The sequence below is a fragment of the Protopterus annectens genome, chromosome 3.part0 (assembly GCF_019279795.1).
Source record: "Protopterus annectens isolate FY-2018-M chromosome 3.part0, PAN1.0, whole genome shotgun sequence".
Classification (NCBI taxonomy): domain Eukaryota; kingdom Metazoa; phylum Chordata; order Ceratodontiformes; family Protopteridae; genus Protopterus; species Protopterus annectens.
In genome coordinates, this window is record NC_056731.1 from 15,335,309 (window position 1) to 15,357,454 (window position 22,146).

A 22,146-nucleotide genomic window follows, 5' to 3' on the forward strand; every position below is an offset into this window, starting at 1 on the left:
GTGCATTGTGTCACTCCTGCAGTCCCAGGCTGCAAGCCACTGTATTCCCCTGGGGTGACAGGGTAGGAGTGTAAGGTGTTAATGTCAATAGTTTCTGTCCTTATTGATCCATTGGTGTGGATGCTGGCAGGGTGCTGCTTACAGTTAGGGACACACCTGCATGGGACACCTCTTCAGCATGCTGAATTCTGCGGCTATTCCCATGCAGAGGTGGGGGTTATATTGTACTCATTCCCAACAGCAGGGGTTTGACCTGTGAGGGAGCTGTGGGTGATGCTGGGTTGAGCTGAGTGCATGTGTGCTATGGAAGCTACTTGCAGCTGACTCACAGATATACGTGGGGCATTCCACTTATGCTGGCTTGTGCAGGGACATCAGCAGTTTCTCAGTACTTCATACCTGTGCCTTTTGTGGTCTGCCAGTGTTTGGCCAGACTACATCAGTATTCCATACTACACAGCCAACTAATGTGCTGCTAACCTGTATGTACAATTCCAAAGGTGTGTCTATTTGACAGTAACATTTTATACACTCTCTGTCTAGGGTACTTCCAGCTGTGTACTGTTTGTATGTCTGGGCCCATATTCATGACATGTCCATCTTTCAGATGGTGACAGATATTACATCCAAACAATTAGTATGGATTACTGCTGGATTGTGTCTTGCTGGAATGCATTGTGTTTGGCACTGCAGTTGTGAGAACTTGGCCCTGTCATCAACAGTACTGGCAACTGGCCACCGGGACCCAACCATCCATGCCTACATGCTGGCTACTTTCACACAATATACAACACACAACAACCTAACACACGGAGCCCTGCATATTGTACACATGCAACAATCTGTCCTGCTACTTTGGCCAGCACAGGCAATCTGTGCCCCACTGTTATTATACCCACACGTACATGTTACTACATTTCTACATAGGATTTTGGGGGGCGGGGCACACATGACAACTGTAAACATTTGCTATGACTGTACTGGTATTTCAGGTACTCTGTTGGCTTCCATTTCATTCTGTATTCTGACCTATCATGCAGACTAGAGGCATATCAGTGTACTACAGTTCTTAGGTTTTATTGACCTACATTTCAATTTCAGACTTCTTACCCTTTAGAACTAACATCCCACTGCCTGTCCTGTTGTAGTTTGTCTCTGTAGGTCTGGAGGGGGGCTGTTCTCCATAGCCATCAATCAGAGGCCTTAGCACAGCCTTTCTTTGTGTTTGACTACACCTGTCATGCTTGCTGATACTGTAGTTGGGTATGTGAGCCTCACTGACATGCATGTGTGTGTCCTATGGACACACATTTGACCCACCACATGTCCTGCAGTGGGTTTTGTCACCTTGTCTAGTACTGCCTACTTTGTTGACACCAGTATTTGTTAAGGATTTCATGCTGCCAATATAGGTGTCTGCTATCTGCTGCCATCCCATTCACCCACCCGATTCCCTTACATGCTCACATCCATACCATAGATACAGGTAGCAGAACATACTACTGCATTCAGCAATTGATAGTGAGAGTGACTTACCTTGTGGCTGTGCCAGTATTGAGGAGGAGGGGTGACTGTGTCAGATGCAGGTAGTACACTCCCTATACATGGTTAAGCAGAGGTAGTGTCATGTTTGGCATCCCTTTTACTGTACGTGTGAGTCAGAGAGAGGTGTCATTCCCTGGGTTCCTACTGTGTCAGTGTATGTGCTATGCATAGCCTCTTTGCCAAGGCCTGGGCATACTGGGCACACCTCCTTCTGCCTACAGGGGCAGCCTCAGGTTGTTCCTCCCCCGAGTCACTCTGTGCCACTGCTGGCCTTGACAATGGTGAGGGGCTGTGTGGCCCTGCCATATGCTGTTCCTGCTGCAGCTGTTTCCACAGGATCATATTGTGCAGCATGGCACATACAATGACAATCTGGGTACATGTAGCTGGTGAGTACTGCAAGGCTCTACTGGATATGTCCAGGCACCGGAACTGTGACTGGAGCTTCCCAAACACACGGTCTATTATGATTCTGGTCTGTGCATGTGCCTCATTATGGAGTTCTCGTTCAGGTGTGTGTACATTTCTTATGGGTGTCATCAGTCATGGCTCCAGTGCATAACCAGCATCTCGCACTAGGTGGCCATATGGGATGTCCCCACTGGCAAATCTCTGGTACAGCTGCATCATATGCCAGATGTGGGAGTCATGATAGCTTCCAGGGCTGCCAGCACACACATTCATTATAATTCCTTGGGCATCGCACATGACCTGGCAGTTGATAGAAGGGAAGCCCTTGCGGTTTCTGTAGACTGTACCCTGCTCCCTATCTACCCACTGGCAAATCTCTGGTACAGCTGCGTCATCTGCCAGATGTGGGAATCACGATAGCTTCCAGGGCTGCCAGCACACACATTCATTATAATGCCCTGGGCATTGCACATGACCTGGCAGTTGATGGAGGGGAAGCCCTTGTGGTTTCTGTAGATTCTACCCAGCTCGCCAGGTGGGCTTTGATGTGTATGTGCATGCAGTCTACAGCACCCACTACCTCAGTGTATTTTGCTGTTTGGTGGAAGAGATGCTTATTGCTGGTCAATGCCTCACAGGTGTTGAGGAAATATATGTGCTCACCCGCATGTGCTGACATGGACCCTGGATCTGTACACTCTTTTCCTTCTCCTCACTGTGAGTTGGTTGTCAGCATTGTCATCCTCAGCCTCTTCCACATGTTGATTTATGAGAGCAAAAGCAGTCCCTATCATTTTGTTGCTTTTGTTAGCTAAAATGTCCTCGTTTGTGTGCACCGGTGGTATAGAGTTTGTAGGAAAAACCAGAGGGAATGTTTGCATAATTTATAGCAATGTGCTGGGCTGGGCTGCTGCCTGTGTAATTGGCTGATTCTGATACATTTCACCTGCCAGCTATGCTAGTTCTCCTTGATTACCTTCCCTACGGCTGTTTTCCCTTCCCATTACCTTCCTGTTTAAACCCTAAGGTGTGCCGCTCAAACCCAGTGCTCAGATATGAACAGAGCTGCTATTTCCTGGTTTAATTTTTTTTTTTTGTTTAAAACCTGGTGCGCGGTGCACACACCCATTTAGGCGATGTAAACACTGCTAGGCAATTTCAGACACACCCCCTTCCTTAGCTCTGCTAAGCTAAGGGCAAACCCGAACCACAGAGCTCCAATAGGCTTTCAATATGCCTGACACACCCCTATATGATGTCAGCTAACTCTTAGGCTTGCACCATGGTTTTCCTGCACCTACACGGTTGGGTGCTAGCTAGCAATGAGGGGAAATCTGTGATTCAGTATCATTCCCCTCATTTGCATAGAACTGACTGCTAATGCCTAGTTACAAGTCTAACACTGAGCCTTCCCACTTAGCAACCACTATTCAGTGGCCATGTTGTCTTCTGCCTGCCATTGACAATAATGGCAAAATTATGATTTTGCCTAAAAAGCTTTTTTCAAGGTTTTATTTTTATTTTCGGGCCAAACCTGTTTACGCGCCGCTACCCTGCACTTAAACGGCCAAAATCGGCCAAAAAAAAGTTATTTTTTGTTATTTTGAAATTATTTTCTATGCCAATGGCCATATATTTGGCCATTGACATGCCTTCCATATTATTTACACCCTTTATTTGGAGTTGTCATGGCTCTGTTTTGTAGTTCGCAGAAATGTACTCGGTTACTAGCCGAATACATTTCTGTAGGTTACACTATTCCTGCACGGATGTCTGCCTGCTTCTTGGATCACAAATTCACCTCATTTGCATGGTTTTCACCTGCAAATGGGGTAATTAGCATACGGGAGCTGTGTCCATGCAGTAATAGTGCAGGAGCACTCGTGCACTTCCTGGGAGATTGTTCCTGGATCTCCTGGTGGCCATATCACCTCCAGCAGCTCTTGCGCTATTCCTGCATGCCGTGCAGAGCTTACTGAATCCTGGGGATAGACTAATTAACTTGATTAGATACCAAAACAAAACTCTGTTCTCAAAATACTGGACTGACTTAAACCCAACCATTTCAAATGACCCAATCACCCATTCAATACTGTTAGCTGCGAAAGTGATGCCTTTTAAAAAACTCATTTATACTCAGTTTATGGCAATGAATAATGCAAATATCACCCCTACTGCGAAAAATAAATTTTACCCATCATTTTCCCCCTACTGTTCTTACTGTGACCTTCAAAGACCAGATCTTCTTCACATTTTTTGGAGCTGTAAATGTTCCTATAAACCCTCTGGTGTTCCTTGAGAACTAAACTCCAAAAGATGGGATATGAGAAAACTACCTTATCTTGGGAATTTACCATGCTACACATACACCCACCAGGCTTGACAAAGAAACAAACCCACACCTTAATCACATTATTTACTTAAATCAAAGTTTACATAACACTAAACTGAAAGACAGATCCTTACTCAGTTGGAGAGGTTTCAAACAGGTGGCAATTAAATACTTATCAGCCCATAAAGTTCTAAAGGCAAATCATAAAGATTATCCACAACTCATAAAATACTGGACTATACCATTTGATATTATTTCACAGTGAACTACTTACAAATCCTATCCTCACCTGAGGAAATAGATAAAATCAATGGATTTCTTTACCCTCTTCCTCCTGGATCTCCAGTCCTAACCTTTACTGGGAGGGCCCCTAAATCATAATTCAGTTTTACTATTCTGTGCTAACCCTAACATTGGTGTTAAGTGTTTATTCTTTTTATATGGCAGATGGCACCTTTGTAAATAGTTCAGATAATGTTTTATTTGTTGACTTTATACAGTTGACTCCACACAAATAATGATGCTCTGTTTCATGACAATAATTTTTGTTTTTCAGATAATTGTCTTGTTTTTTGTTCTATATGAAAACTAAATAATGTGGAAAGAAATGTATATATCACACACACACACACACACACACACACACACACACACACACACACACACACACACACACACACACACACTCGTGTATAAAATACTTGCATGTGTGCGTGATGTATAACTTAGTATAGCTGATCAATGAGCACCACATGCAAACTTCATATGGTATTAACCTTAGTTTGCCTGCACACAGAATAACTTTTTACACATTCTATCAGTTCCATGAAAAAATCCTAACTCCATTACTCCCTACAGAACAGATGTGGAAGAAAACCAGATAAAGAGGATAACTTTTTCAGCTACTTGTGATAGCAAATTGCAAATAAGTTCAAGGCAGACTGGAAACAAAGGGACTTTTTTTATGCTTTACCATGAGGAAGTTGTCAGTGACTATTCCTATGGAACAATCACGTAATGCAAGGAGTTCAAGCCTTCTGCAACATAACAAAAAGGCACAATAGCAGTGTTAAGTCTTTCTGATACCACATGATTCGTTGGAGGAGAGCAAATACTGTGTCTGTGGAGTATAAAAAAATAAAATTTGGGGAAAAATCGAAAATTACATACAAGGAAAACTGACTACATGACACCATCAAACTCTCTGTATGGTCTGAGGTAAAATGGCTGTCTTTTTGCGATAACACTATAACTTAATATAAAATTAACTGCCCAACTTAAGCCTATTACATTCCACAGTGAAGTAAAGAAATAAAATCTTTAAAACAAATTAAATAAATGTATAAAGAGATCACACTCTGGTTGCTCTGACATACTTCAGTAGTAGCTTCCAGCAATTTAAATGCTACAAAATATATGTACATGGAAAGTTTACAGCTATACTTATTTAAATTGTTTTTAATGTAAATATTAATACAATAAGCATGCATCAAAATCAGCTTTCTCATACATTCCCCCGGATTCTTTATGCCCTGCACGGCGGGATCAGTGCAGGAGCTCTATCAGGCAATATGAACAGCCTGCAGAGGCGTGCACGAGCGCTCCTGCACTAGTCCTGCATGGACTAAGTCCCTGTATGCAAATCACTCCATTTGTAGGAGAAATCCATGCAAATGAGGTGAATTTGTGATCCAGGAAGCTTGCAACCGGCTGTGCAGGACTTTTGCAATGTGCAGAAATGTAGTTGATTAGTAACTGAGTACATTTCTGCAAAATCCAAAACGGAGCTGTGACAGCTCTAAATAAAGGCTGCATATCATTTAGGAAGCATGCCAGTGGCCAAGTATAAGGTCACTGACATTGCAAACAGCCAAAAAAATAAAAAAAATCAACTTTTATTTTTTTTTAGCCGATCTCGGCAGCATGCAAATGGGATCGGGGGGAAAATAACAAAATAAATCTAAATTAGGTATTCTAACTAAAATCACTATTCTTCCATGCAAGTCAATGGCAGGCAGAAAACAACATGGCCAGTGAGTAGTGGCTGCTAATCGGGGAGGCTCAGTGTGAGACATGTAACTATGCAATAGCAGGCAATCCTATGCAAATGAGGGGAATGATAGTGAATCCCAGTTTTCCCCAGCATGCTAGTCAGGTCCCAACAGTGTAAGAGCAGGAATAGCTTGGTGCAAGCCTAGGAGTTAGCTAACATCATGGGGGTGTGTGTCAGACATACTGTAAGCGGATTGGAGCCCTGTGGCTTGGGTTTGCTCCTCGCTTAGCACAGCTAAGCTAAGGGGTGTGTCTGATACTGCCTAGCACTCTTTACATTGCCTAAGTGGGTGTGCGTGCCGTGCACTGGGTTTTAAAGGAAGAAACAAATGTTAAACCAGGAAATAGCAGCATTGTGCACATTTGAGCACTCTGTTTGCACAGCGTGCCCCCGGTCTTAAACAGGAAGGCAATGGGAAGGGAAAACAGCAGTAGGAAGGTAATCAAGGTGAACTAGCATAGCTGGCAGGTGAAATGTATCAGAATCAGCCAATTACACAGGCAGCAGGCCAAGCCAGCCCAGAACACTACTATAAACTATGCAAACACCTTCCCTTCTGTTTTTCCCACACTCTACACCACCAGTGTATACAAGCGGGGAACTTTTAATAAACAAACTTACAAAATGAGAGGGGCTGCAGCAGGCAGCATAGAACAACATGTGCAAGAGGCTGAGGGTGGTGAGGATGTGAATGCTGCTGATCAACCCACAGTGAGGAGAAGGAAAAGAGTGTACAGACCCAACGTAACCTTCCAGGGGCTACATGAGCTGGAGATAGTGGAGCACTATAGGGTGGACAGGGACCTCCTACAGCAAATTGTTGAGCTGTGCCGGCCATGCCTGACACACCAAACTGACCGAGGGGAACCCATCCCAGTGGATACCAAGGTATGAGTAGGCCTAAAAATACTAGCCACAGGTACCTCCCAAAGCTCAAATGGGGATATCATGGGGATCTCACAGGCATCTGCATCCAGAGTATTCCACCAGTTCCTGGATGCAATGTCAGCACATGCCAGTGAGCACATATATTTCCTCAACACCTGTGAGGTGTTGGCCAGCAACATGCGTCTCTTCCACCAAATAGCAGAATATCCTGAGGTAGTGGGTGCTATAGACTGCACACACATATGCATCAAAGCACCACATGGTGATCAGGGTAGGGCCTACATCAACTGCCAGGTCATCTGTGATGCCCAGAGCATTATAATGAATGTGTGTGCTGGCTGCCCTAGAAGCTATCATGATTTCCATATTTGGCATCTGACGCAACTGTACCAGAGATTTGCCAGTGGGGACATTCCCTACGGTCACCTAGTGGGGGATGCTGGTTACACACTGGAGCCGTGGCTGATGACACCCATTAGAAATGCACACACACCTGAACAAGAACTCCATAATGAGGCAAATGCACAGACCAGACTTATAATAGAGTGTGTGTTTGGGATGCTCAAGCCATGGTTCCAGTGTCTGGACACATCCGGTGGAGCCTTGCAGTACTCACCAGCTACATGTACCCAAATAGTTATGGTATGTGCCATGCTACACAATATGATCCTGCAGAAGCAGCTGCAGCAGGAACAGCACAGAGCAGAGCCACACAGCCTCCCACCAATGCCAAGGCCTGCACAGGCACAGAGTGACTCAGAGGAGGAAAAACCTGAGTCTGCCCCAGTAGGCAGATGGAGGTGTGCCCACTATGCCGAGGGCGTGGCAAAGAGACAATGCATAGCACATACACTGACACAGTAGGGACCCAGGCAATGACATCTCTCTCTGACTCGCACATACAGTAAAAGGGATGCCAACCATGACACAACCTGTGCTCAACCATGTATAGGGAGTGTACTATGTGCATCTGACATAGGCAGCCCTCCAGCACTATCAGCAATCCTGGCACACCACAAGGTAAGGCAATCAACCTACCAATTGCCAAATGGTGTAGAATGTGTCGTTACCTGTATCTATGGTATGGATGTGAGCATGTAAGGGAATTAGGTGGCTGAAAGTTATGGCAGCAGAAAGTAGACACCCATAGTGGCACCATGACATCTGTAACACATACTGGCATCACCATAGTAGCCAGGACTTCACAGGGTGACAAAACCCACTGCAGAAAATATGCTGGGTGACATGACTCATACATGCCAGTCAGGGAGGTTCACATACCCAATAACAGTCTCAGCCAGCAGGACAGATGTAGACAAACCCAAACAGAGCCTGTGCTATGGCCTCTGAATGATGCCTATGGGTAACCCCCACCAGGCCTACACAGACATACTACAGCAGGTCATGCACTCAGATGCTAGTTCTGAAGGGTAGGAAGTCAGACACTAACATGTAGGGCAACCAAAGCTAAGATCTGTAGCACACTGGTATGCCTCTAGTCAGCATGATAAGTAAAAATACAGAATGAAATGGAGTACCTGACATACCAGTACAATCATAGCAAATGTGTACAAGTGTCAGGTGTGCCCCCCATCCTACATAGTAATGTAATAACAGTCAGGTGTGCCCCCCCAATCCTGTGTAGAAATGTAAAAATAGTCACGTGTGTCCCCCCCATCCTACATAGTAATGTAATAACAGTCAGGTTTGCCCCCCCAATCCTGTGTAGAAATGTAGAAATAGTTAGGTGTGCCCCCCATCCTGTATAGTAATGTAATAACAGTTAGGTGTGCCCCCCAATCCTGTGTAGAAATGTAGAAATAGTCAGGTGTGCCCCCCATCCTACGTAGAAATGTAGTAACAGTCAGGTGTGCCCCCCAATCCTGTGTAGAAATGTAGAAATAGTCAGGTGTGCCCCCCCATCTTATGCAGAAATATAGTAACAGTCAATGCCAAATGATCGACGGATACCCTGCAGAAACAGCATGCTACCTGTAGGTATACAAGACAAAGGTCAGCACTGCAGTACAAACTACCTGGACTTGATCCACACATTCAATATAGACAGGCATACTGGGCATGCTCACACACTTAAACACATGAAGGCCATGTCAGCAAACACCAGTGGATCAGACATATCTGTCAGTCGCAGATGTTAATGTAGACAAGCCTCAGTATACACCACTCATGCTTTGCACACACAGTGGATAGGAATACAGACATATATGTAAGGACAACACACTATAATAAGCCCAAGGTAGATGCGCATAGATGTGTGGAAGAGGGTGACTGTGACAAGGAGCCATCCAGACCTGTCCCACCCAGGACACAGCCAAAGGACCACAACCACATGAGGTTCAGATGTCACTCACTGCAGATACTAGCCACCAGTATCTGTCAGCATTACGGACTATGTGATGCACGTGCTAGCTGTGCAACATGACTGTACAAGGAAGTAGCCATCGAGCAGCTGTATACATGTACCTGTGAAATATGACCCTGTGTGTGCCTGCATGTGGTGTGTCAACCTCTAGATGAATGGGTTATGGCTAATGCACACACACTGCCCTCACCATAGCCCTACTATGACAAGCCTGCTGAGGTCATCCACTGTGAAATACACCTTTGGGAGAGCTGTAGCCCAGTAATCTCCATAGCACATCCTATAACTGCGTACTACTGTAGTGTGATAAATTAGTTAGATAGGAGTTTTAATCCCAGACTTGACAAGTGTGTATGTGTTTGTGTGTCTGTGTAGAGAGCAATGCTTTTTAGGGTAGTCACACTCCATACAATTTGATTGCTCTACTTTGGTAAGGCTGCTGATGTCATCCACCTAGAAATACACCTCTGGGAAAAATGCAGCCCAGTAATCTCCCTAGCACGTGTCATAGCTGCATACTGCTGTAATGTGATATAGAACTCTGGTAGGGTTCTATTCCCACACATGGAAGTTCTGGATGCTTTGTGTGTGTTGCAATGTCTGTGTAGGGAGCAATGCTTTTTAGGCTAGTCACACTCACTACAATTCGAATCCCCTACTATGGCAATCCTGCTGATGTCATCCAATGTGAAATACACCTTTGGGGAAGGAGCTCTCCAGTAATGCCCATGGTGCATCCTATAACAACTTCATGCTGTAGTGTGAAATACACCCCCTGTTAGGGGTTCTATACCCACATGTTGGTTGTGGATGTTTTGTGTGTGTTTCAATGTCTGTGTCGGGAGCAATGCATTTTAGCCTAGCCACACTCACTACAATTCGAATGCCCTACTTTGGCAATCCTGCTGATGTCATCCAATGTGAAATACACCTTTGGGGAAGGAGTACTCCAGTAATCTCTGTGGCATGTACTATAATGGCATAGTGCTGTAGTGTAATAAACTATTTAGGTCGGAGTTATATGGTGGCCCTAGTATATATCACAATGTCCACTGTACAGGGATAACAGATGTGAAATAGCCAAGAGGCTGGGGTGCAAATCCATACCCATACATGTGACATCAAGGCCAGGCAAACAAAGTTAGCAACCCTAGTATTACCCAGAGAACACTCTCAACCCATGTCTCATACACACACACACACACACACACACACACACACACACACACACACACACACACACACACACACTTGCCTAGGCAACAGCAGCTATGTTGGTAGTTCACTGCATATTGCCCACTGATAGTAACTATGGAGTGATTGCAGTGGCCTACAGAGGGCATGGCAGACTGTACATCTGTCCAATAGGCACGTACATGCAGACAGTGCACCTTCCCCATGTTCTCCACTGGACACCTGCAACACCTGTGGTGCCATCAAATGTGACTCACAAAGGACATACCATGCCTTGAAAACATGCCATGTATGGACAGATGCCACTGACACCAGGGAATGCCATTAACATGCTATCAATGTAGGTGCAGGGGAAACCTGCTGTCCATTACCAGTTCCCGCCACATGAGGCCAGGACTAGCACATCTGATGATAATCTGTGTACACAACATGGGCCAGACACCCCAGATACAGTTCCACATGTCACTGTACATACATGTGGGAGGTGTGCACATCACAGACACCGTCCATGTAATGGACTAAGGAACACATACATGGCAAGCATTGCACAGCACTGGCCATGCAAAATAAACACCCAGGTGACTGGATGGTGAATACAATGGCCACCTGTGTGGGCAAATCCAGAAACTACATCCCTGAGCCACAATGCAGACCATTGTCATGTGGCCTGATGCCAAGGTATACCCATCACCTAGCCTTGTATAGCTATCTGGCACAGTTGACCACTACACACCCGTGAATCAATGCACCCGTGCATGTCAGTACTGGCACCATGTGTGTGTGTGTGTGTGTGTGTGTGTGCGTGTGTGTGTGTGTGTGTGTGTGTGTGTGTGTGTGTGTGTGTGTGTGTGTGTTGTATGATGCGTATGATCACATTCACACTCACTACAAACCCCATTGGTATACTGAAGCATGCTGTCTGATGTCAGACACCACCCCATACCCTTTGCCCATATAACCTCCGTATGAACCCTGTGATGCATGTGATACCTGCACAATAATGTGTTGTGGCAATCTCACTAGTGATGAGTTGTATTCCTGGCCCTGCCAAGTGTGTCAGTGTGTGTGCAGCCCTGTGAGAATGTGGCTGTGCTGATGCTAGTACCTGTTCATGTGGACAGGCATGTTTACTACACCTACCGTATAACTACCATATCCCTGTTGCAGATGTCACTCACCATCAGATATACATTCTGAGGGCTCCACAACATGTAACCTATGTGGTGCATCCAATAACTGCATAGAACTGCGATAGCATTACATAGTCATCAGGGGTTTGATACCCTGCGCTGGTAGGTGTGTGACAAGAGCATGCCTAAGTTTTACTCTCCCACCCCTCCCTGATTTGTCTTTGCCTCTGTCTGCCTCTCTCACTCCCTCTCTGGTGGATATGGAGACCTAAAACTGCTTTGCTTAGGCAGCAGCATGTCTAATTTAAGTGATACTCATGATTAGCTGATGGCCTCTGCACGAATTGCAGCCCTCCTCTAGCTGATTGCATGTGGAATAGCTGTGGTAACATTCCCATAGCAAATTACATGGAAACACACTCCAATATCTAGGAACATCTTGTTGGTGTTGGGCCTTTTCATTCACTGTGAGCAGGACCTCGATCTGTTGTTTGGCAAACAGCATCTCAGATGGACTGGGGATTTACCTCTAACAACATACATTGTGGAAACAGGGCAACACACAGGAGGGGGATGTGCCTGACCTGACAACAGACTGTAAGTGCTGCTATATTGCATTTGGAGTAATGTTGGTTTAACAGGGTGTGTGTGGATATGGCTGCCCTACATGTTTTAATACCTGCCATGTCAGTGCTCTGTGTATGAGGAATCCCCATCTGTAGGGTCATCTGCAGACTGGGCAGTGTGTGGTGCCTTTGGTTTCATGTGTTACCCACAGAGCATCTATCTGTGAACTGCAGAAGGTAGTGTGAGGATTGCAGTTTGTTGATGGTGAAAGCCGTGACAGTTACTAACTTCATATCCCTCATAGGACATATGTTGCAACAAACCCTGTTACAACAGTAAATGTATGAGGTTATCACAGCAACATGTCAATATTGGCCCTGTGTATGTGCTTCCAACCACAACTCTGTCAACCTTTGTGCATATGTCATGCATTAACAGGTGCATATGTGCTGTACACCATAATTAGTGACATCATATCTGATAACAAGCCAGTGAGATATCAGACTTCTACACGTTATGTACAGTAGGTGTTATATTTGATGACATAACCTTGACAGTCTGTGGTTGTGTGTACAGTACTGAGGTCTGTGTACTTATGGTGAATGTTGACAGTGTGTGTGTGTATCATTAATATGTACTTTGGCCTGTGTACAGACTGTGGTAGATGTCATTGTTCTTGGTCCCATTCTATCTGATGTTACATGCTGCTCCACTGTATGTTACCATATTGGCTTACATATTTGTAGGCCTATACACACAAATGTCCCATACCGCGCCCTAACCCTAACTCACTTAACCCGCTCCTAACCCAAAATATATCACTACTGCACCCTTACCTAACCCGCGCCCTAACCCTAACTCACTTATCCCACCCCTACCCCTACAGAACGCCAACATCGCACACTTACCTTACTCGCACCCTTACCTAACCCGCGCCCTAACCCTAACTCACTTATCCCACCCCTACCCCTACAGACCGCCAACATCGCACACTTACCTTACTCGCACCCTAACGGCCATCACTACCGTATACTTACACATCCTTTCCCCATCTCAGTGTTCTCAGCGTCGGTGTCTTCCTCCGTCGGTCTTCTGCCTTGTCGATCTTCTGGCGATTTGTCGGTGTTCTGACGTTTCGATCTACTCAGGTAGATCTATATATATATATATATATATATATATATATATATATATATATACATATATATATATATATATATATGTGTGTGTATATCTGTATCTGCATATATATCTCTGTGTATATGTATTCTGGGGATAATGATAGCTTCCACATTTTACATTTCCTATGGGAGCCAGACTGTACTGCATGATATGTTACCAATACCAGCTTGACATCATACAGGTGGGATGTAGTACTATTAACATCTTGTGCCCATGTTGTGTCAGGTCCTGGTTATGAGATCTGCAACACTTGGTAGTGTATTGCAGGGTGGACGTGTTTGGCTGTGGGGGGTATACCTATTTGTATGGGCCTCTCAACTCCATTAACGGTGCATGTGGACATATATGTTTTAGTTAATCTCCCATTGTTATCTACAGATGTATGACCATATATACCTATATATATATATATATATATATATATATATATATATATATATATATATATCTGCTTACATATATATAACTATGTCCATATATACATACATAGATATATGCTTACATATATGTAACTTGCTGTGTATATGTAGACATATAGGTGTAGAGATATATATGTGTTGATGTATACATTTGCATGTATATATGTTCATATATATTTATATATATGTATATATTTCTCTCTCTCTCTCTATATATATATATGTATATATATATATATATATATATATATATATATTTATATATCTCTTTACATATTTAGATATGTTGTATCTGTTTAGATGTTAATATATTTGCACACACACATACATCTAAATGTTAGAATACATTCCCTGTACTGCTGAATGACTGGGCTGGATGATATGTTTTTGAAAACATCCAACTTGTATATATCTGACATGGCTTAGTGGTAAATCACTTTGTCTGTGGTGTGCAGGGTCCAGGGTTTGAGCCTTGCAGAGGCTGTTTAATTTGTTGCTGGGCAGAACACGGGCCGTTGGATACAGAGTGAATAAGGCACTTTAAAGCAGTTGTAAGTGGGTTTGAGTGGGTTTGCATGGAGGTAAGCACTGGTAATTTCCGGTTACTGTTTCTTATACTTAGTTAGCTTCTGAATTGATTAACCTGTGTAGGCATTGCTTACCCCCACGCAAACAGGCTTAAACCTACTTACTGCTGCTTAAAAGTGTTTACTCCTGCTTATCCTCGTGCTAATTTATTTAAAAGGAAAGAAAAAGGAGTTGATAGAAAAGTGGTGAAAAAGGAGCACAAAGAGGGAAAGACAGTAGGGAAAATAGCCAAGGATGTGCAGGAAGGGTGTAGGGAAGGTCCATAGCTGCACATTTCTTCTACAGCAACAGTTGTGCATATACACTGAATTTGGAGGTAGATTTGGACACTCAAACACCTGGGAGTGGGTAAGGACAACACTTATACGTTGTGATGCCAATTAGACCGGATTACATGTGTCCAGTGGACTCATGTGCGAAATGGACAGCTATGTATGGGGCGAGATTTTTTTGTGGAAACATTGCCCTTTTTTTTTTCAGGTGAGAATAGGATGTTGGGGAGTGGTAGTAGGTAAATTTGGGGAGGTATGTTTGGTAGGTTAACAGACAAGACAAACAAGATGCAGACAGAGGTGGTATATAACACATGTGGGGGCTAAATACCTAGATGGGGAGGGGTGTTGGGAATTCAGAAGCCCACCAGCCCCCTAGTGGTAACAGTGGGACTGAGATCCCCACCCATGGGCAGTCATTGCTGCACCTTCACAGCCCTGAAGGTGGCTGTGCTGGGGCTGAGTCGCAGAGCCAGGCTGACTCTCTAATCATGGCACATGGCCCTCGAGCTGGTGTAGGAGCTCACCAAACTGCTGGCCGAGCTCTCTATGCACCACGGCCCCGACCTCGTGACAGGTTCCTCTCAGAGCCCACTCACGGGGGGGCGAGCCGCATCCCCTGAGGCGGTTCCACCCGAATGTGGTGCAGGACCAATGGACAGGGAGGTCCCAGGTTGGGCCCCAGACATGCTGATGCCCGGTGCCACTGCCAACTGAGGTGGGACAGGTAGGTCCACTGGGACCGGCCTTCCCAAGTGTGCTATAGTGTTTACATTTCGCAATCATATGTGGGTTAGTAATAGTCAACATATTCCAGGGTTAGGTATAACAGCATGCAGAGATATTCCCATTAACCCAGACACCAGTTATGGAACAGTTGCATAGCAAACAGAACACATGCATATATGGGACCACAGTGGTTATAAGGACGGCATGCAGATACATTGATGGCACCATGCCTCCAATGTTGGAATAATTCAATATAGCACATGCATGGGAACCATTAATATATTTATCATACAATTGGACATTATCAGAGTCATTACATACCAGTTGGGGTGGGTATGTTGATTATTGTTGGAGATATGGCGGGGGGGGGATGTCAATTAACAACTAGTATATTCCTGAAGTCCACATTACTTTCCTAGTCAGTGCTGTTTTCTGTACCTTACAAGTCTTACTACATTACCCAATAGACTTAGTTTGGACAGTGATATGGCTGTCGTCATCATTACACATAAATTGGTTTTACCTGCAGTATGCACATCTTACCTGGTATACCTGTGGAGGGAATGTTTGTTAACACTAACTAACTGTTTCTCCACATACTCCTGGATTCCAGGTTGATGTTTTGCACATAGCTATCCAACTCTTTCTGCACAGACTCTGGCCATGTGTTGACCACATGCTGGTGTGCTGGGACATATCTAGAATATCGCCCTCTTCAACCTTTAGTGACCTGACACACACGTATACATGCTTTCCTGCAGAAGTTATATTATGTAGCACAGTGTGGGTGACAGTGACCAGTGATACATTATTATTCAGAGAAACTGCAACACTCGCAATTCCCTACAATATCAGAGTGAACAGTACCAGTACAGGTTATAATGGTCTGTATTTCTCAGTACAGTGTTCGTATCCAACGTACCTGTGGGAGCAATGTTTGTTAGCACTACCTAACTGTTGCCACACAAAGTTCCAGATTACACATTAGCATTATGGACATAAATCTCACTCTGTTACTGTACACACTCTGGTCACAGCTTGACAACATGGGAGTGTAGATAGGACATACTTGAAATATTACTCTCCTAACAGTTTCAGTGGTTGCTACAGTGCCAGGTGTGTTTTCATAGATGTTTGACAATCACTTGTATTCCTTGTTTGCTGGCTAAACATCTGGCATAATCCCACAGACATACCAGGGGGACAGGCAGCAGATAAGGCCACATATACTGGACATTCTGGCCTCATCTGTACAGTTGTGGGGTATGAATCTGTATGCAGCCTATTTCCACTCCCAGGATTCAGACCATGGCAATGTCTGCTACAACTTAAACACTGTCCATCACAGTTGTGTCTGCTATATAGATATTGCTGTATATCTCCTATCTGCTTTCTGTCTGATTAATCCCCTGTGCTTTTGCATTCTGACCTTGTATTACAACACTCCTATACAGATTTCCTAGACAGTTATATGTTGTTGGACAGTGTGAGCGACAGTGATGTGTAATACCTCATTATTCAGAGCAACTGCATATCATTCTTGTATTTCTGGGCACAGTGTTGGTATCTGACAGACCTGTGGGAGGAATGTTTATTAGCACTACCTGAATGCTCTCACACACAGCACCAGATTCCACATTACTATTATGCACACACATCTCACTCTGTTACTGTACACACTCTGACCACAGCTTGACAAGTTGGGATGTAAATGGGACATACATGGCTTCTTAGTCACATAAGGTATTGGGAAGTTGCTAGTGTGCCAGCTTTGTTCTCATAGCTGTGTGTCAATCAGTTGTATTTCCCGTTTGCTGCCTATACATCATCCCACTGATTTGCCAGGTTGATAGGCAACAGATATGGGCCACTTTAATAGACATTCTGGACATATCTGTACAGTTGTGGGGTATTTGTGGGGTATGATTCTGTATGCAGCCTACTACCACTGGCAGGATTCGAACCATGGTTGTGTGTGCTAAAAAATAACAGCTCTGATTTCATTTGCATGTGCTATTCAGTTTTTGTTGTTTGCATTTTCCCTGTTTACTGTCTATGTGTCTCTCCGTTGTACTAAATGGCCTCTGGGGATTATACCTGTCATATACAGGCATTCCTACACATTCAATTTATGGTGCATGGTGTGGGTAACAGTGCTTAATAATACAGTACTATTACATGATTGCATATCTACATTACTGTGTGATACCAGGATATGCACATGCAGTCCAGCAGTTAGACCTGTTTTGTCAGGCTATTACACTTTTATTGACTAACAAACAATATGAGACTCTTCCTGCCATATTCTGCAGTGTATGCAATACTTGCCTTGAACAACACAGGTTTTATACAAGCAATTAAGTTACTACTACTTTTAATTTTATTTCCTATGACAGTAAATGCATGAGTATTATTGAACTGCCTTGCATCGCAACCTCACCAGGCGACTGATGTAGGCCTCCTGGTTCGCAGCCTGCTCCATTGCAGCTGTGGGGGACATAAGAGGAATATTTAGCCATACCTATCCATGATATACCTGAGCTGGCAATTATTACATACATACATACTGAGGTAATACTTACATACAGCTGGAACATCCCCTGACACTCTAGCCTCTTGGAGCCACTCTTCAAAGAGGTCCCTCTTACTCTGCTTCAGGGTGGCATGGTGGTGCCTGACCTGCTCACCAGTTCGGAGTATGCCAGTGGCACTGGTGAGGTCATGGGTGAGATGGTCCCAGGCCTCCATCTTATATTAGGAGCCCTGGTACTGGCCCTGCAGCAGTCTCTTATCGTGGTCTTTGACAAGGAGTCCTGCCATGACCTTGGACTCCTGGATGCACCAGAGCTGCGTCCAAAAGCACACACCTTCTTCCCTTACTGCCGTAGTGCCTGCAAGGGGAAGCTACAACCAGTTATGAGATGTATTCCCACGTCTTGGGTTTAAGTAGGGCCAATTTCCCGCACTTTCCATGACTGGCTGGTTTTGAAAAGGCTAAGCTATGGGCAAACCTGCTTAACTAAGGTTGACATTATTTGAAGGGGTATAATACTGGGCACATTGTGTTAGCTGGCCTACACATTGCTTACACCTTCTAAGCTGGCCTGTACAATGCTTAGCGTTGCTTATATTAGACTTTGCATTATTGTTTTTCTTTTTGGCGTTGATTTCTTATTCATTACATGTTATATATGCCTGGTATCCATGATTAATGTGTACGTACACTCTATGGGGTCCTTATGTTTTATTGGGGACTTGAACACTCTATTACAATTACACCTTACTTCCGGGCTTACTGGTGTACTCCAGTTCACATATTTATGTTATGTAATGAGTTATGGAACGTATGACTGTATACTGATCCCTTTCACAGGTTCAGTTTGGTTTTACTATGGTGAGGACTTGTTTGCTGATACCTCATTCTTCTGTATTTCTGTGATGGCTGGGTGGTTAACTACTGTGACTATGGTGTATAGGGTCCTAGTTTCGAGACCTGCTTGGTTTTTTATTTTGTTGATGGGCAGAACAAGGGCCATTAGATACAGAGTGATTAAAACACTTTTGAGCAGCTGTAAGTGGGTTTACGCGATGTAAGCACTGCTAACCTGCCATTACATCTGCTTACAGAGAGTTAGGTTTAGAATTGCTTAACCAGTGTAGGCATTGCTTGCTGCCATGCAGATGGGCTTAAGCCTGCTTTCTAGTGCTTAAATATACTTACTACTGCTTATTTGTGCTTAAACCTGCTTACTAGTGCCTTATTCATTATGACACTGACACCTCACATGTGCATTTACTGTAGTACTCCAGTTCATGAAAATATGTTATTTAGTGGGCTATCCAACATAAATATTAGTCATAGCATGTTTTGCCATGGAAAATGGAATGTGCTGCAGTGAGACTCGAACCAGGAATGCCTGCCCACTACACTGTTGCTATGCTGCTTCATTTGCATATATCTTCCTTGTTATTCTCTTCAGCCATTTCAGCTGCATTAACCGTAGCTAAGCGATGGGCATACCCACGCACCTACGGTTAGCTTTAATCGGTATTTAAAAAAAAAAAAAAAGGGTTTCTTCATTTTATGTATGTATACTGTTGCTGTTGTACCAAGGCGGTACTGTTGGTGGGGTTATGCGGATACCTACGAGCGGTCTCGTTCATTTCTGACCCCTTTCTGCTGTTCTTCATTGTAGGGGCATGTATATTCTGAGAGCTCTGCTCTCAGACATGCCTCCTGCACTTTTACATGCTCCATGTAAGCCTATTAGCTCAGGCAGCATGCCTCATTACTATGCATGGTGCGTTGCCACCCTTCTCCTAAACGGCCGCCTCCATGCAGGACTAAGCTAGTCCTGCACAGAGGAATAGTAAATCCGGGGGACTGTCTTTGATATTTGCACTGTAAGTTGTATATCTTACGAGATGTTCATTCTTATTTATACTGCTAATTATACGATGATGGGTCACTCTGAACGTAACTCTGACTTGCATGCACAGTACATCAAAAAATATGGAAGAACCGGAAACAGTGTGGAGGAACACTACAGCACAGTTATACCAAAACATTATTTAAGAAAGATAAACAATTTCTTTCTTAAATAATGGCATTGCATAATAGCAATAACCCACTTGTGGGTGTGGATGTATTAGTATTTACCCACTGCTGGCTTTGTTTAATGACTTGGGCTTCACCCTCATGATCAAACCATGCCAACCATGTGTAAATCCTGGTATACCAACACCCACTTGTGGGTTAATGCTTAATTAGACAATTAAGCATATGCATTCATTCCTGTAAATATCTCAATTAGCATGCATTCACAGAGGAAGTTCTTGCTGTCGTGTGAAACCTTATGTTTAGTTAAAAAATAGTAACGGTATATGTCTAGGTTGTACATATCCCAAGATATGACAATTTGTGAAAGTTTAGCAAAAGGTATGATTTTCTGTTTGAGTACATTATAATACATTATAGTACTTATGAAAAGGCTATGAATGCACTGACTATTATCACTGTAAAGAATACTCCTTACTGATAACATTGCAATCTGCAAAGCTTTAATAGCTTTTATTTTGCTCAAAATATTTCCATGTGCTTATCTTATGCCTTTTAAGTTTATTTTTCAGAAAATGCTCTCGAATGCAAGATGTGTGTAGGCTGCTAGAGGTGTGACATTCTACACCACCTAGGTGTTAATGTGCTAAGTAGTGAATGATGTTACTCAGAGTTAAACTAATTTCTGTAGGTCCTGGATAGTGTAGAGCACTTGGGCTTCAGAGTGCACTTGTTTTTCATTGGTTTCTTTGTTTTCTTATTTTACACTTACTGTGCAGCACTAAGCTGAAACCAGCTCTGTGGTAGTTGTGCTTGCATAGTGAGTAGTGAGTAGTATGCCCGAGTTAAATTCTCTCTTCTTAAACTATTGCTGTTTAGTTCCCCACTAGTGTTCATCATACAGCAACTCTGGTTATCATGGGGAGGCAGCAGACTGATCCTCCTTTAGTAGCTCACCTTATAGCAGATGGGTATCCTAAGGCAGTACAAGAACTGCTTCATGCTAATTGAAAACAAACTCCTACTTAATCCAAGGGACTCTGTCTGTGAGAGAGTGTAAATATGCATCTAAGCTGGAGGCATCCCTCTCTCAACCTATACAGTGAGTTTAACACTCTCTTGCCTCCCACACCTATGCAATATCCACATTTTGTAAAAAATAAAACAGTGTTATGCTGATGCATTTAAAAATTGCTAACTAAGCTCCACATTGCCCTTAAACTTAGTCATAAGCTTAAACCCTCAAATATACCTCCTGTGCACTATGCAGCATCATCAGTTCTAAACCAGCATGCAACATATTCTACAAATGCAATATAGCCACAAAATGGGTCATGCGACCAGCATGCAGAAGTCCATAATTTAGCAGGATTAAGCTTGAATATCCTGGCAACATCCTGGTCATAGGTGACTCCATAGTTAGACAGACAGATCTCCACTCACCAGGCTGAGCAAAGATAGAATAACAGTTAGCTGTTCTGCAAGTCCCGGGACTCTGTAGTTTCACTAGGGCCCTCAAATCCCTTCACCCCAGGTACACATATGACCTAATCATTGCACACATGAAAGTGAATTGAATCTTATGAACAGGGATATGATGGAGCTCAAAAACATTTATCTGAACTGAGTGTGAAACTAGTATTGAACAGTATCCTACCCTCATGAAGAATGATGCCTCAATACAAACAAAAATTAATTGACTTTAACTATTGGCTCAGCAATGATGTTATTCTAAGGGGAACCAATATGTATCAGCCTTGGAGGAGATAATTGAAAACCCTTGCTGTTTTGCCAGAGATGGCCTGCATCTCTCTCCTCATAACTTCTGCATATTGCCAAAAACTTTTTCCTCCTCCCAAAGTGCCTTTTTTAGGCAAGGTCAGTCTCCTCAAACT